Below are 17,297 nucleotides of genomic sequence, written 5' to 3' on the forward strand. Positions count from 1 at the left end.
TTTCTTTTTCAACATTCCTCTGGCTATTTGGGGTCTTTTCTGGTTCCATACAAATTTTAGGATTATTTGTTCCATTTCTTTGAAAAAAGTGGATGGTATTTTGATGGGGATTGCATTGAATGTGTAGATTGCTCTAGGTAGCATTGACATCTTCACAATTTTTGTTCTTCCAATCCATGAGCATGGAACATTTTTCCATTTCTTTGTGTCTTCCTCAATTTCTTTCATGAGTATTTTATAGTTTTCTGAGTACAGATCCTTTGCCTCTTTGGTTAGACTTATGCCTAGGTATCTTATGGTTTTGGGTGCAGTTGTAAATGGGATTGACTCCTTAATTTCTCTTTCTTTTGTCTTGTTGTTGGTATATAGGAATGCCACTGACTTCTGTGTATTGATTTTATATCCTGCCACTTTACTGAATTCCTGCATGAGTTCTAGTACTTTTGGGGTGGAGTCTTTTAGGTTTTCCACATAAAGTATCATATCATCTGCAAAGCGTGAGAGTTTGACTTCTTCTTTGCCAATTTGGATGCCTTTGATTTCTTTTTGTTGTCTGATTGCTGTGGCTAGGACGTCTAATACTATGTTGAATAGCAGTGGTGATAGTGGACATCCCTGCCGTGTTCCTGACCTTAGGGGGAAAGGTCTCAGTTTTTCCCCATTGAGAATGATATTCGCTGTGGGTTTTTCATAGATGCCTTTTATGATATTGAGGTATGTACTGTCTATCCCTATACTCTGAAGAGTTTTGATCAAGAAAGGATGCTGTACTTTGTCAAATGCTTTTTCTGCATCTATTGAGAGGATCATATGGTTCTTGTCCTTTCTTTTATTAATGTATTGTATCACATTGATTGATTTGCAGATGTTGAACCAACCTTGCAGCCCAGGGATAAATCCCACTTGGTCGTGGTGAATAATGACTTGTTTAATTCTTATAGTTTGCAATAACATTACACCAAGTGTGGGAAAATGGAAAGAGAACATTTCTAAAACTCAAAATATTCATAGCATAAAACTACATTCCAAGGCAACACAATCATGCTTTTTGACAAATCACTAGCATTTGTGAGATTGATTCAGATAATTTTTTAATAATAGGCCTGAGATCCTAAGAGAATTATGCTTAAAATAGACCCTTCTTATCCCTGTCATCATATCTGTGTACTCATTTATTCATTCATTCACACAGTTAACAACTATTTTTTGGGTATTTTAATCTGTATCAAGGAGTGTTCTAGAAGCTGGAAATACAATGAAAAATATATTAATGGTCCCATCGCTCATTAACTTATATTCCAGTTAGTAAAACAAATAATTTAAACAGGCAAATGTAAAAAAAAAAAAATCCATGAATGAAGATAAAGTAACACATTGCATCTAATAGAAAAAACAGATTTCCCTGAGAAATTAACAATAAAGAAGAAATCCAAATGAGAGTAAGTTAAGCAGAGAGAAGGGATAACCTGTTCCAGGAAAAGGTATGGCGTATATGAACACCCAGAGATGCATGAGATCAGGCATGAAAGGACGTCATTGTGGCCTTGCAGCAAGTAGGAGGAGGGGAACGGTAGTCAACCATGGAATTCTTTATCAACCACAGTTAGGAGTTTAGACTGTGTTTTAATGCCAAGGGTGAATTTCTATGGACTTTTAAGGAAAAAGAACGACACTGTCACCTTAGTGTTCTGGAAGACCACTCAAGCTGCTTTTGGAAAACAGACCGGAGAAGGCAAGACTGAAGGGAAAGGAAACCAATTAGAAAGACACAGATGTGTCCCAGGGAAGAGCTGATGGTGGATGTGAGAATAAAAAGAACTAGATGGAGGGGCGCCTCCGTCGCTCATTCCGTTAAGCTTCCAACTCTTGGTTTCGGCTCAGGTCATGATTTCATGGATCATGTGATTGAGCCCCACCATGGGGCTCCATGCTCATCAGGGAGTCTGCCTGAAGTTTCTCTCCCTCTATCCCATCCCTGGCTCACGGGCATGAGTGCCTCTCTCGTTCTCTTAAATAAATAAATAAATCTTTAAAAAAATAGTTAAAAAAAGAGAAGTAGACAGGTTTTTTAAGTATTATGAAAGTTAATCAAACAGTATTTGATGATAACTTACATATGTATCTGATCTCAAGTTTCTGATTCAGAGATCGGTAGATTATAGTATCCTTTACTATTGAGAGAACATACTGCTTGAGAGACAGATTTAGAAGGAGGAGATGAGTTCAGTTTTATACATAATAGTTTGAGGCACAAGACAACTATCCAAAGAGAGATATCCAGAAGAGTTCAGAAGAGGCATTTGCAACTTTACATGAAGATTAGGAAGTCTTGGGCATGTAAGTGGTGATTGTCAAGATCTCCAATGGAAAATCTGTAAACAGAGCAGATGAGGACATGAAAAACCCTGGGGAATAGCAGCATTTAACGGCCTGAAAGAAGAGAAGAGGCCAGCAGAGAGAAGAAAGAGAATGGCCAAAGAGACAAATGAAAACACAGGACTGTATGAAGGAGAGAGAGAAGGTAACAAATAGAGGAAGAGATGAATTCAGAGAGTCTCTGAGCTCAGAGAGAGAAAGAGAAGTTGATGATGAAGAAAACTGATCAGAATGTTTTTTTCTTAAGGTCCCACAGAAAAGGTAAGAAAGGATGGGACCCAAAGCCCAAAATAAAAGGATTGCCATGGCAAGGAAAATAAGTATGATTTTCTTTGCAATAGAAGTAAAAGAGGAAATGACAGATGCAGGGACAAATGTAGATCTACAGATTATAAACAGATATTTTATATACAGATACAGATATTTTATATACAAATACAGATATTTCTTTTTGATGGCCTTTTAGAGCAAGGGGGTTGGTTGCAGGGTCATACATCAGTGCAATTTGAATTTCAGATAACAAGAAATAATTTTTCATTGGGACAAACACATACTAAAAAAGTATTCATTGTTTATCTGAAATTCAAATTTAACTAGGTATCCCATATATTTTTGTTAAGTGTAGCAGTGCTAAGCATAGCAAGATAGAAAAGCATTGTTGGAAGTCCTGTTGAGGTCCATAACTATGAGTTCATGTGGCCACAGATGGCAGGAAGTGTAACTTCCATCTACAGTACATCATTTAAATGCAAATATGGCAATTGAACTTGGACCTAAGGGAGTGACGTTATGAAACATCTAGATTTCACATTTAGCACAGTTTGATATATGTTTCCCAATGTATCTCCAGATAAATTGGAAATTTATAAACTGAGACAAATATGCTTTACAAATAAGATTTTTTTTAAGACTTTATTTATTTATTTATTTGAGAGAGAGAGAGAACACACAGAGGGAGAGTGAGAGGGAAAAGCAGACTCCCTGCTGAGCAGAGAGCCCAATGACCTGGACCCTGAGACCATGACCTGAGCCGAAGGCAGATGCTTAACCAACTGAGCCACTCAGGCATCCCAATTTTTAAAGTAAAATAACATTTCCGTTGGTAATTGTGCTCTCTATATTTATTTAGAGAAAAAAAAAACATACTTCTTTTTACCTTAACCTTTCAGATAATTATTATAGCATTGGGAAGGGTGGGTTCATTAATTCATAGATCATCTAGGTTACTCTCCAATCTGATCTTTGAAGACCTTGGAACATCAGCACACATTATTATCTCTCTCTTCCTTGAACATACTATTTCCTGGGACAGCCTCTTTCCTTTTAGAATCTTTAATTGTGAAAACATCCTTTCTAATATTGAATCAGCCTATGTCCTTGTATTTTCTCCCTCTTAGTCCTAGATTTATATTCATTCAGTAACAGATTTTTAAAATTTTTTAATGTATTATGTTACTTCTTTATGTTACTTTTTCTGTACAAATATGAGACTGACATTCTATTGTCAAAGTCCATTCCATGAGTAAAAAATCAGCTGTTCAGAGTTTTCAGTATTCAGGTGAGAAAGGTCTCCTAAGTGACCTAATGAGAATCATTTATTTCCAAGAGGTAACAGACTCTTAAGAAAGTTCATAAATTTATTCTTTTCCTTAGGCTTTGCCTTTGTTTTGCTGAGTCTTATAGGAATTCACACTAATCTTTCTCCTGTTCATTTTAATAACAGCTGAGTTGGTAGGAAATGCAGATGTGAACACCGGTGGTTAGTAACCTGTCATGGGGCAATTCACTGTGATTACTCAACATTGAGTCACCGAGTCTCACTTTCAACTCTTGCTTTCTCTCTACTGGGAGGGGTCAAACTTGGAAAAGGTAAAATGGCTCTCTCCTTATATATGTGATCAAAAAATGAGAAAAATGGCTGTGTATTGCAAATGTATGCATTACTAGTATGATAGTGTTATAGAACTAATTTCTTTCTTTGAAATGAATAATTATGTTTACTGTGGCCCTCAGCAAAAATTCAGATATACACCATGCTACTTTATTCTAAGGAGTAAAGGGTTCTCCAACAAAGAAAAAGTTAATTAGCACCACATTCTAATGTTATGAGTGTGTAGTGTGATTTCATGTAGTCTTTCAGCATTTATCCAAGTAATTTATATTTTGAATGAAAAAAAGCTATGAATTAAGGCACTGGTATTTATACACACACATGAAATCTATGAGAAAAATAACTTGAAAGGCTTACAGAAATGGCATTTTATATATATTTTTAAACATATATCTTCCAAAGACATGCCTTGATCTTAGCAAGGTTTTTTCGTCCTGATTGTTCTCAATTTGGGAGTTAATCTGTCCAGGAGTGGAATGACAGTGTCATCAATAATACTGATTGCCTTGACTAGTAGATTATCAAAAACCAAGCAGATTGATTAATACTATTCTAATTTGGCTAAATAAGTTACTCTGATTTTTGAAAATAGCATGTATTCTGTAGACCAATTATTTAACAAGTTGTACTTTTAGAAAAGAAAAAAATATGGACATTTCTCTACCTATAAAACCGTCTTCAAGTAAATTTGAAGATTAAGCAGGAATTTTCCAACCTCAGGAAACTTCAGGCAAAAATAGAAGTATGGTGCTCCTTCAGACAGATAAGTCAGTATTCACATATTATAGAACTGTTTACACTGTACTACATTTATCTTTTGTTTATTTATAAGTTTGTTAAATACCAATTATTCCAAAGTGCAAAATACTGAATAAGAAAAAAATACCAATTAGGTAGAGTTTATCTACTTCTTAATTTAAGAACAATATGTGTTCAGGGTTATAGTTACTTTGAACTCTGTGCTTTGTTTTATGAACTTTTATCTATCCGGCAATGTGCAAATTCTTCTCTGCCTCAAGACAAAAAAAAAGAACAGCACTCAGCGTCTTCTCTAACTTATACAAGTTCGTTTTTAAACATATGTATATATGTGTGTGTTTATATGCATATATATATATATATATGTAAACAGAAAATGAACACTGTATATAAACTGATGAATACTGGGTACAGGGCTTGTTGCTACCAAATCATGATTTATATCTGAGAATTTATTTATAGTGTGAACATTTCCTCCGTTTCTAATTACCATGTTTAGGTTCTCATCTTCCTCATAACCATTGCGGAGTAGTTATGCATTCATTTCAAATCTTCTGCAGGCATCCTCAAACACAGGCGGATTTAAACACCAGTGTCTAATTGGGTTCAGAAATTAAAATGCCCCTGGAATAGCCTGGCTGACTTGTCTTTGGTTGGTAGTGCTCTGACAGCCTTAAACTCAGCCTGATATTCTCCTTGCCTCCGCTGTCAGATACAAGGAGGACTCGAGGAGTCTATTAATTCCCCTTCGCTCACTTCCAGGTCTATGCAGAACTGAAGATGCCATAATACAGGAGTTCCTGTGTTTGGAAAGCTTCTTGGAGATGGCTTTTACTTTAGACATTATGCTGCAAACCTTCTTCTTTCCTTCATGGTTATCTAACAAGTGATCATGAAACCTTTCTATTTCCTGCTTAACCTGTACCCCTTTTGTTCTTATATGGCCCCTCAGAGCCTCACCTTAATAAATTCTGATATCTTTATTTTAAAGGTATTTTGATCTGAGCTAGCTCACAACTCTCACAGGGTATAATCAAATTAAAATGTTTTGCCACACTCTACAATAGTAACACTGGAGAAAATAAAGGTGGAATAAAGGAAGAAAAATAAGTAACTAGAATGAAATAGGAGTCATAGACCTGTCAGAATGTTCCATGCATTAGAGGAGTCTTGATTCCAATCAGCATTTGGAAGCCTCAAAATTCTACCAGTTCGAACTAGAAAGAACCAGAGAGATCACTTCACCCAGTGGTTCTCAATCTGGGCTGCATATTAGACTCACCTGGTAAGTTAAAAAAAAAAAAGTTCCTGCCAGTATCCCCCTGGAAGGGAGGTCTCAACATAGTACATTTTTAAAAGCATCCTAGATTATTTTCATGAGCAGTCAGGGCTGAGAATCACTGATTGTTTAGCCCAATCTCAGGTGAACAAATTGATGCCCAGAAGATACATATATTGCAAGAACCATACTTTGGGCAGGAGGTCCACTTGGCAGCACTTGTAAAACCTGGAAACACTAGAATGGAGCCTGGGGGTGAACAACTGGTACAGATTCTTTCCTTTCAGCTCTTCAAGTCATTTGGGCAAGTGGTTCTGAAACTTAACAAGTTTATTGGTGGAAATAGAAGGTGCAGTTGCTTTTTACAATTTTCATTTTGGATCAAACCTCAAATTTCTCATCTAGCTGCAATTCACTTTCAAATGACACTATAGAAGAAGCAAACAAACAAATCACAAAATCCTTGGTTCTCAAATTATCGTCCCTGCACCAGGAGCATCAGAATCATGTGGGAACTTGTTAAAATGCAAATTATTGGACCCCAACCAGACCTGTTGAATGAAAACTCTAGGAGTAAGTCCCAGCTTTCTAGTTTAACTGGACCGCTATGAGAGTCTGATGCATGCTGAAATTTGAGAACCTCTGAAGTGGAAGCTACAGATGAGAAAACAGGCAATTGTAATACAAGGCAGGGTGTTCATGCTGCAATGGGTAAATACAAGGAGTTCGGGAGTATAAGGAAACAGAGCCTGATGCAAGTATGTACATCAGGGACAGCAAAACACAAAGCAAATAAAGGAGTTGATATATGTTTGTGCTTGATGATTTTCTATTTCCTTTCTTTAATGACATACTGTATATATATTGATATATGTGTGTATACATGTATGTAAACATATATGAGTGTGCGTATACACATTTACACACAGGTGTGCATGCACACACACACACAAATACACACACTCCAAAAGAATAAATTAGGAAATTGAGAAAAATCAGAACACACGAAAATAAGGGTAGAAAAATACTAAATCTGCAGAAATGCTTATATGGAGATTTCCTACAAACTTAATTTTCATAGGCACAGTGGCCAAAGCAAAGGAACAGGTTTCAGATGAGACACAACTTCTGTTAGTAATGAGGAATGACTAAGCAAAATTTCTTTCATGAGTCATTATAATGAGAACATTTCGATATAGTGAATGATGTCCCTGGCTCCCTGCATGTAATGAATATGTTCCACAGAGGTCCACTTCCTTTGACAACGGAGGGTTGGCAGAGGACAAGGTTAAGGTCATATTATAAAAATTAGAGAGCTGCATTAAGTGCTTAAAAGGATGGCTTCTTCAACTCCAAAACTCTAAGACGCTCAGTATTTGTGGGGGAAAGAAATGTCATAGAAGCAAATTATCTGTATCCACTGGCAGCCTGCACTTTTTCTTGATAAATAGCTCAAGATCCATTCATTCTTGTGTAACCGCTTAATTTCCCATGACATATAATAACTTGAACATTCTTGCAAGGATGATTTTTAAAATTATATCATGCTTGGTTTTATTTTGTTGTTTCATTTTCATTTTAGTCTTAAATAAAATGTGCTACTTATTACAAGAGCCTATTGACTTTATAAGAAATACAAAGATGGATCAACAAAGTCATGACTAACATATTTTTTTTATCATTTTGCATGACCTACATACAATGTAGTGGAGAAGAGAAAATTTGGGGTAAAATGATCTGGAATTTGCTTAAAAGCCTCAAGAAGAATAGAAAAAAGAAAAAAAAAAGAGTATATGTTTCTTCTTTCTCACCACCTCCACCCACCTTCCCAAACGCTGAGCTAAAGTGACCAAGTATAACCATAGGCTAATGCCACCCAGTTAAAAGAGCATTTGTATCAATTCCCCACCTGATCTCAGAGCCACATCCTTCAGCATCACTCGGGAGTCATCTTAGCCCAAATTCCACTCTGTGAAAAAATAAGGTTCACAAATGTGTTTAGGTTTTATAGCCTCTTCATGCCTTTGCCAGTCGTAAGTTTGCATGCAGATTACTTTTCAATATATTTGTCATAATGATATGCTGAGTAATGTAGATGGACTTTTTGGGCTCCATTTGGAACTATTTCATTTCTTTACTTTTTGTCAATGCCATTAAGGAATCAAGTACAGAAATCAGCAAACTCTGTGCCTCACTAATATAATGTGAATATTCATTATGGTATGAAATGTATACACTTCTGTTTCTAACATATATGTATATGTGCGTATATATGTAGTAGATATACAGTCGTCTATGACTGTCAAAGCTCTTATGACGACACTCAAGTAAAACACTATTTTTGTGAAATCAAACTGAAGATATTATCAGTCTGTATTCATCATGTACTTTTTTAGAGGCGGGGGAGGGGCAGTGAGAGAGGGAGAAAGAGAGTCTTAAGCTAGCTCCACAGCCAGCATGGAGCCCGGCATGGGGCTTGATCTCAAGACCCTAAGATTATGACCTGAGCCAAAATCAAGAGTCAGACGCTTAACTAACTGAGCCACCCAGGCAACCCTCTCACCATGTACTTCTTTAGAGAATAGCCACATTAAGATGCTATTTGAAAATTAAAATATAATTTGAAAATAAAAAGCAACTTTCCTCACAGTAACAATCAAGAGGTTTTTAAATATTAAGCCCAGAACTGTACCTTCTTTCATGCTCTATGCATCAGAAAAAAAAAAAAAAAAGATAGTTTCCATCAATATCAAGAAAGCAGAGGAATGTTACTGTTGTTTCATGTTATGTATCAGCTATAAATCATCAAAAACTAAAATAAATCAGGAGTTAGTCATGACAGCAATCAACTCTATTTTATTTATCTCACATCATGTTTAGTGCAACACCATACTTGAGGTTTTTACTTTTGCACATGCATTTTTGCATTTCCATTTGCATTTTTTCACTTTTGTAGTTTGTGCATGAAAAAAGTTCTACTTTACCTTTCATCAAACTCCATGTTGAAGATATACATTTAACATTTTTTTTATTGTTTTTGTCTTCAAATAAAGACAGCTGCTTCAGAGACATTTGAAAAGGCAAAGAGGGGAAGGAGCCTGGGTGGCTCAGTCAGTTAAGCATCTGCCTTTGGCTCAGGTCATGATCCTAGGGTCCTGGGATTGAACCCCATGTCAGGCTTCCTGCTCAGGGGGGAGCCTGCTCCTCTCTCTCACTTGTGCTCTCGCTTGCTCTCTCTCTCTTTCTCTCTCGCTCTCATATAAATAAATCTTTGAAAAAGCGAAGAGGGAAAGGAGATGCAAAATGATTGCATCTGGCATACATAATTAATGAAATTCATTTATATTGAGTGTGGAGGAAAAATGATACCAATTTATCAGATTATTTCACAGGGAAAAACTCCGCTCAAAAAAAAAAAAAAGATCAAAAGGTGATGAAATTACAGGAATACAAAATGAAGGCCAGGCACTGAGAAAGACCCAATGGACAGTGATGAGCATTGAGAAAGTTGAAACACATCCACAGGTGAACACACTCACATCCAGGCAGGTGAAAATGCTAATGATGCAGCAGGAGAGACCTCTTTCAGTTCTAAGGAACTGAAGCAGAATTATCATACACCAAAATGGAATGTGTGAATATGCATACTTGAGTAGATCAGAGATGTATACCATAGCTCTATGAAGTATCAAGTTTTATATACTTAGAATTTAGATAATACAAGATATCTGTGGTGTTGGTATAGATGTCAGGGTGGAGGTGGGGGACAAACCATTCTTAACACTTTCTGTCCTTCCAGTGAATAAGTATACTGGGTACAGACTGCAGATGTTCACTGATAGGGTTAACACCTGCAAGTTTGTATTTCTGTTAAAATATAAATGACAGTTAGTGGAAATCCTTTGGTTACTGCATAACTAAAATGTTACAAAGGCTACTCCTGGAGAGAGACAAATCAAAAAAACAGACTCTTAACTATAGAGAACTAACTGATGGTTACCAGAGGGGAGGTTGGATGGGGGAAATAAGTGAAAGGGTTAAGAGTACACTTACGGTGATGAGCACTGAGTAATGTATAGAATTGTTGAATCACTATATTATACAACAGAGACTAATATAATACTTATGTTAACTACACTAGAATTAAAATTAAAAACCTTAAAAAATGAAAAACAACTAAAATAATGAGATTTTCAAGCTTTTTATAAGACAAAGGAAGTGAAGGCTGCTCCTAAACCTGGACAGGAAGGGAACAGGAAAACAATTCCATTTACTGATAATAAGACATAGCACTTTTCCAAATTGTTCAAATACACAAGTCTATCAAGCATTCATGAATTTGTTAACTTACTAGGGAATGAGAAAAAGCAATTGAAGCAGAATTGGAAAATTATTCTTAGATCTTTATATTTTTGGCTTATTTTAATATTTCTTTTAGTGAGTACTATAGTAGTTGTGGTTATTGTAAAGAAAATTAAAAATAGAGAAAACTATTCTAATTTAAACTTAATTACCTGCCTAGATAATCATTATTTAGATTTTGATACATTTCCTTCTAATCTTTTTTATGCATATAATTTTTAATAGGATTATACTATGTTTTCAGTTATTTCTGTTAATGACAAGGTATAAAGTTCATACACAAAACTTTTGGAAAAAAACTTATTTTTGTCTAAGTGGAAATTCTGTTCCTGTCAGGATTCTGAATGAATAAAATTTTTATGATTTTATTTTTATAAGATACTTTAATTTGGGTCCACAAAACTGTGCTATGATTGAGAAACAGATGGTTGGAACAATGAAGTGGTATAAGAATCATCCTGGACATACTACACACTAGGAAAATATGAATTAGAAAGAGGAAGTAAGAAACCACATTATTAGTTATATATTTGTCATTCTACTACTAGGTGGAAAACTATATTGCAAATATAATTACTACTTGAAATAATTATGTGTTATTGGTAATTCTACCGCTATTTGGAAAAAATAGCCTTCAAATATGATTATGCATTGAAATATCTCACATCCAGAATGTGAAACTACTTCCCTCTGTTTTTCAAAATGACTGTCCTATGCAATGTAACTAAGTTAAAAATTAAATCACAAACATGATGGTTTCTAAGTGGTACTGTGATGACAAACAAATGCTCAGAGGCCCTGTAGATAGATGAATCTCGAACATCTGTCCCGAGAAGTTTTAATTTAAACCCTAAAGCCAGTTCATCTAGCTTTTACTCCCATTGTCCCACAGTTCATCCCCACCTCCCTTACCCAAATTAGTGAAGTTTCCCCAACTTTACTTGTATAGTATCTCTTGTTCTCTTCCTCCATTCTCCCAACTATTACTCTGGTTCTTGTTCTTACTACTATTGATTTTGACTCTTATCATATTCCCTTCTTCTTCTTTCAGATCTTTGAGGTAACACAGCCAAATTAATCTTACTAATAATCCTACTTTCTTACTCAAATTTTTTAGTGAGTTCCCACTCCAACTGAATACACTTAAAGCTATTTACGTGTGTGCCTGTGTGTGTGTATTTTGCCAACACACTTACTTGCCCGTTCAGAAGAATTCATATGCAGAAGCATATTTCTCATTCATTCAGTGCTTTCTTGGTTATCTGTAAAAATTACCTGTTCTGTCAATTATCCATGGCAACTTAAGAATTCCTTTGATGTAAGGCTCAGCCAGGTAAGATTAATAAGTGGACAAAAAATGGTTGAGAGTGAGGTTACAAGGATTCAGAGACTTAGCAATCACAAAGAAGTGCTATCACAAAATCAATCTGAATTAAGAATCTCTGCCACATGCAGAAAAGAAAAAGACTAAACAGTTATAGTGATTTTTCTGGTAGTTCTGTTATGATGTAAAGTACAAAAGCCATACTCTGCATCTGACCAAATAGATTTCTTTGGTTATATCTAAACAGAAAGCAAATAAGTATATATTTTATCTATCCTGTCCCATCAGTCAATGCATGCAGCTGATAACTTTAAGAATATCTGCTTAGAAGTATCTCTAGTTAACAACAACAACAACAAGAAAGTATCTCTAGTTTAATTTTATCAATTTTACAAACAAGCCAAAAAGATCTCAAAGCTGACATAAAATGACTGTGACATGTGTGAGAATATAGAGAAAATCATTGCATCGGTATCCTCATTCAACATTTATTATCTATTTATTCATCTGTATGTCACCAAAATTATAAGGTAGGATCTGGAAAGATAAATACTGCGGGGGAAAATTGATTCTTTCATCCAGAAGTTAGATTGTACTCTGAGCTCACCAACAGAGTAAGGACGGGGCAGCAAAGTAATGGTTAACAGGGGAGGGATTATCCCGGAAGGGCAGAATCCATCTTTGGGTCTCTTCTGACTTGGAGGATTTGGACAGTTTGAGTTGATCCTAAGACTAATGAGAAAGATCTATTCTGTTGTTGGATACACTTGGGGCTAGGACTCTTGGGGACTATACATGTTAGTACACGGGAGAGAAATCTGATGTACTCCAAGAACCCAAGGAAACTTTCCAGAAAGTCCTCAAAGAGGACCCAGCCCATCATGAGACTAAATCCATGGGCTATGTAGGACAGACGAGTCCCTGTGAGAATCTTTGAACCCAGTCAGTGTTTAAACTCCTGGTATCAAGAGGATCAAACCATCACCAGAGGTGATGGCAGCTGCAGGAAGAGAAATTCAGATGGAATCTTCCCAATCCATTGCAGCTCACACAACCAAAATACCTATAAATTCAAATAAGAACTGGCCTCCCTGCTTCCATTATTGGCGCAGCAAGGTGATCATTATCTTTCTCCACTGTTTTCCATCTGTGTGAAGAAAATGTGGCTGATGAGTTGCAACTTTGTATCAGCTCCAGGATCAAGTCAGCAGCCAGGAACATTGCTATGTCATTGTCTTTGTTGTTGATCATTCCCTACAGCTCTGTGCAGATGGTCTGAGGTTTTGAACAAGTCAGTGATGACAAATTCGGGCATGAAATTAAACTCAGGAAGTCATGCTATGTACCAAGTTTTTCTGATTTGAAAATATTCCTTTCAGAAAACAAAACACTTTAAAAAATCACTTGTGTGTGAAGAACTGTCACTCACCTGTAGATGTCAAAAAGATTGTCTAACAGATTCAGAATGACCGATCTTATGATTCCAAAAATTGTATTAGCTATCCATAGAATATTTTTATTTTTATGTCATAATTGTATTTTTAGTTAGAGTTTTCAAGATATTCTTAATCTCAGGCTGAATGGTAGGTAGCTTAAAGAAAATTTGAGAAATCTGATTTGTAAGTTTCTTTTAATTCCAAAAATGTATGCTGATTCCACATCAGTAAGAGTTGGTGGAAACATTTGATAGTAAGAATAATATTAAATAGTATCCATCTTCTCTCTTATTAAGTAAGAGTTACTTCTCCTTTCTACTTGCTTGACTTCCTCTGATGCTCAGATAGGATATAAAATTGGTTCACCTCAGTTTAGTTCCTCAAATGCAAATTAAAGAGTGCATGGTATATGTAAGGATCATACACTTCTCACTTTCATTGTAAGTGAATTTTCCGGAAACATAAACACAACACTGGTACTGGGTAACAAGTTCTGAGAATTGTCAAATCATTTCACTAAGCTATCTCTTTTGATCTCTGCTCCATACACGTTTAAATAATAGCATTCCCAGTCCATTTCTGGTCCAGTAATTAGCCATTTTTACCCTGACTTTTTAACACTCTTCTCACTTAAATTACTCTTAGCATCATGCTGTACAAAGAAAATCTTACCCCCCAAAATTAATAAACCTAGAACTTATCTAAGTCATAATACCAGAACTTGCATAGATGAAATAATTAACAAACAACAAAGACCAGATCTGTGTAGTATAGGATTTAAGAGCAATGAAATCTCAAGAAATGGAGGGAGCATTGTAGGGAAAAAAGATCTAGAGGCTGTTTCATTAAGGGTGTGAGTCTTAGAATAGCTTAAATTTAGATGAGGTTATTATCAAGAGAGGGCAGATATCACAGGTACGAGATCATATTTGAGGAAATTCCCAGAGGCAGATATTCCCAGAGTGCAATAGGCTGAGGAAATAACCATCTCAACATAGATTGAAAAAACATTATTTAACCTTTATCGATCACTTAGTTTAATCTTAATAAACAATCCTATGAAGTGTAGACACTACTATTTTCCTACTTTATTGATTAAGACCTTGAAAACACAAGAGATTAAGTAATTTAACATAGATAGGCAGAACCATGATTCTAATGCTGATTGTATTTTTAACTACACACCAGTGTTCCCCAACATTCTTCACATCATGACACCTGTAGAACATGATAACATTTCTAAATCAATGAGGGTTAATGGACAATGCACCCAGTACCCTTTACCTAGCCTCCAGGCTGATAGAAATCAAGATCTTGGCATGGGGGGAACTGATCTGTGGCAAAACCCACAGCTTATCAGGTGGTAAATTTTGTACTATGCTACTATACCTGTATGTTGGGAAGTAGTGGGAAATACAGCAGGAGAGGTAAGATAAATACAAATTATGAAAGGTCATATGAAAACCAGGTGAAGTCATTTGGATCCTATTTGATTGATGATAGAGTTCTTGAAGAGTAACAGTATTTTAAGAACCTCTGAATAACTGTGTTTTGAGAATGATTTGAAAAGAGCAACATCTTAAAGACAGTTCATGTACCTGTTGGCCAGTCAAAACTACTAGGAGATGGTAGTAAGAATGAAAAGAAAGAAGATGCGGAAAACTGAGTCTAAAGTATATAGAAGGCTCCAAGATAAAGGCAAGCTGAGAATGGGATACTGATGGAATAGCATCTTTGGGAAGAAAAGCTAGTTTGAGAGATGGTGAGATGTAGGAAGCATTAAGTGGGAAATCCCATTAATGGAGTTAGAGAACTAGCTGAAGTTTCTTGCTATCAGAGAGGCAGAGGTTGGTTTTGGAGATAAGTGTTTTAAAACCACAAGCCTAGGAGTAATGCGGGAAGTTGAAGTACCAAACTCCCAAGACAAGCAGAGGGGAAATGCTGACAAAGAAATAGTGGCAGGAGGGAGGGAGTAGAAATCAGTCTGTGGGAAAGAAAAAATAACAGAATTGCAACATTAGAAAAGAACTTTGAGGTCATGTTTTTAATTACCCTTGCATGAGCTCCTTTTACACTATGCCTGCCATATAAATACCCTACTTATATCTGAGTACTTTCAATGATGGGAAATTTGCACTGTCCTGGGGTAACACATTCCATCTTTGGAAAGCGCTGTGTGTGTGTGTGTGCGTGTGTGTGTGTGTGTGTGTGTGTGTGTGAATTTTAGGGAAATTTGTTTCCTTTAACTTCTACTCATTGGATCTAGTTGTGGGACAGAACAAGATCAGCTACCATTTCATGCAATAGTTTTTCACATATCTAAACACAGCTGTCATGTAATTTCCCCTTCCTTGCTTTTTTTTTTCCCCCTCCAAAATGTGAAATATGGTAGTCAGTAGTTCTCTGTATTTGTCCCAAAATTACTGCACTCATATTTTGTTTTTTATTTTTATAGTTGACGTATTAACTATATTAGTTTCAGGTGTACAACAATGATTTGATATTTGTATGTATTGTGAAAAGATCACAATAAGTCTAGTTAACATCCTACACTCATACTTTAAAAGGTGTCCCTTTGACCTATAATTTTGAATTCATGGAAGAGGTTTAGCCATGAATTCAGATCTGTTGAATTCTATATTATTTCCCTGCTATCTCTCACCATGATATCTCACCTACCAAATCATATCATATTCTCATCTCACCTAGCATTTCTTACCTTCCCAGGCTCCAGAATCCTAACATCTTTGGTCTGTTCTCCATAAATAGTCACTGTTTGATCCCTACAATCATCCTATATGCCCTTCTAATTCCACTTTTCCCAACTTCAAGGCTAGTAGTCACAAAAGCCACAAAGGGAAAAGTTTCAAGAAGGAGGGGTTAGTCTACAATAAAAAAAAAAAATCAGGAAAAACGAAGAATAGGAAAGGTTTTCAGACCTGACTGTAAGAAGGGTGTTGGTAGCTTAGCAGAAAACTAGTCTCAGTGGTGAGGTAGATATCCCTTTCTTATATCACAGTTCTTTTTTTTTTTTTTAAAGATTTTATTTATTTATTTGACAGAGAGAGACACAGCGAGAGAGGGAACACAAGCAGGGGGAGTAGGAGAGGGAGAAGCAGGCTCCCCGCAGAGCAGGGAGCCCGATGTGGGACTCGATCCCGGGACCCTGGGATCATGACTTGAGCCGAAGGCAGTCGCTTAACTGACTGAGCCACCCAGGCGCCCTATATCACAGTTATTTGAGGTGAAAAACGACAGAGTCCTACAAACTGAAATGCACACACGAAAAATTGAGTTTGCTTTTATAAAAACATGCAGTGCATTGCATTTATTAACTAGCAGCAATTTTTGTTGATTTTATTGATCACATATATATTGGCAATAATACTTTTGGGATAGCGTTTACATTTTGTAATATTTTCTCATATATCCCATTTGAGCCTTACAATAGCCATGTAACATTTCAAAGATGAGAAAACCGTCTGAAAACTTCTCTGAGGCCACCCAATATAGAGATCTGAATATACTCCCTCACCTAGCTTTTCTTGAGACTTGTCTGACTTGACCAATGTAGGGATTCAAAGGTGTCAGGAGCTAACTCCCCTGTATGGAGTCAGAATTCATGACCTTGGCCTTTTAAAAGCATTGGCTCTAACCAACTTACCAAAGGAGCCGTTAAAAACAATTAGTGCAAGACTGTTGAATCACAGACCTGTACCTCTGAAACAAATGATACATTATATGTTAAAAAAAAGAAGAAGATAGTAGGAAGGGAAGAATGAAGGGGGGGAGATTGGAGGGGGAGACGAAGCATGAGAGACTATGGACTCTGAGAAACAAACTGAGGTTTCTAGAGGGGAGGGGGGTGGG

At 36.2% G+C, this 17,297-nt stretch overlaps 1 protein-coding gene and 1 long non-coding RNA gene across 4 annotated transcripts in view; one reads left to right on the forward strand and one right to left on the reverse strand.

Annotated features, from left to right (window-relative positions):
* Positions 1-13,669, reverse strand: part of LOC145719765 (uncharacterized) — a 25,864-nt gene extending 12,195 nt beyond the window's left edge. The window contains exons 1-2 of the long non-coding RNA XR_014142594.1: positions 11,943-13,669; positions 8,215-8,274 (exon numbers count right to left, since the gene is read on the reverse strand). This is a non-coding gene — a long non-coding RNA (uncharacterized LOC145719765). The remainder of the gene's footprint in view (positions 1-8,214; positions 8,275-11,942) is intronic.
* MARCHF1 (membrane associated ring-CH-type finger 1) overlaps positions 1-17,297 on the forward strand; it is a 281,890-nt gene that overhangs the window by 202,869 nt on the left and 61,724 nt on the right. The gene's annotated exons all lie outside the window — the stretch shown is intronic.

This window comes from Leptonychotes weddellii, chromosome 2 (genome assembly GCF_054177405.1).
Source record: "Leptonychotes weddellii isolate Sample4059 chromosome 2, ASM5417740v2, whole genome shotgun sequence".
Lineage (NCBI taxonomy): Eukaryota > Metazoa > Chordata > Mammalia > Carnivora > Phocidae > Leptonychotes > Leptonychotes weddellii.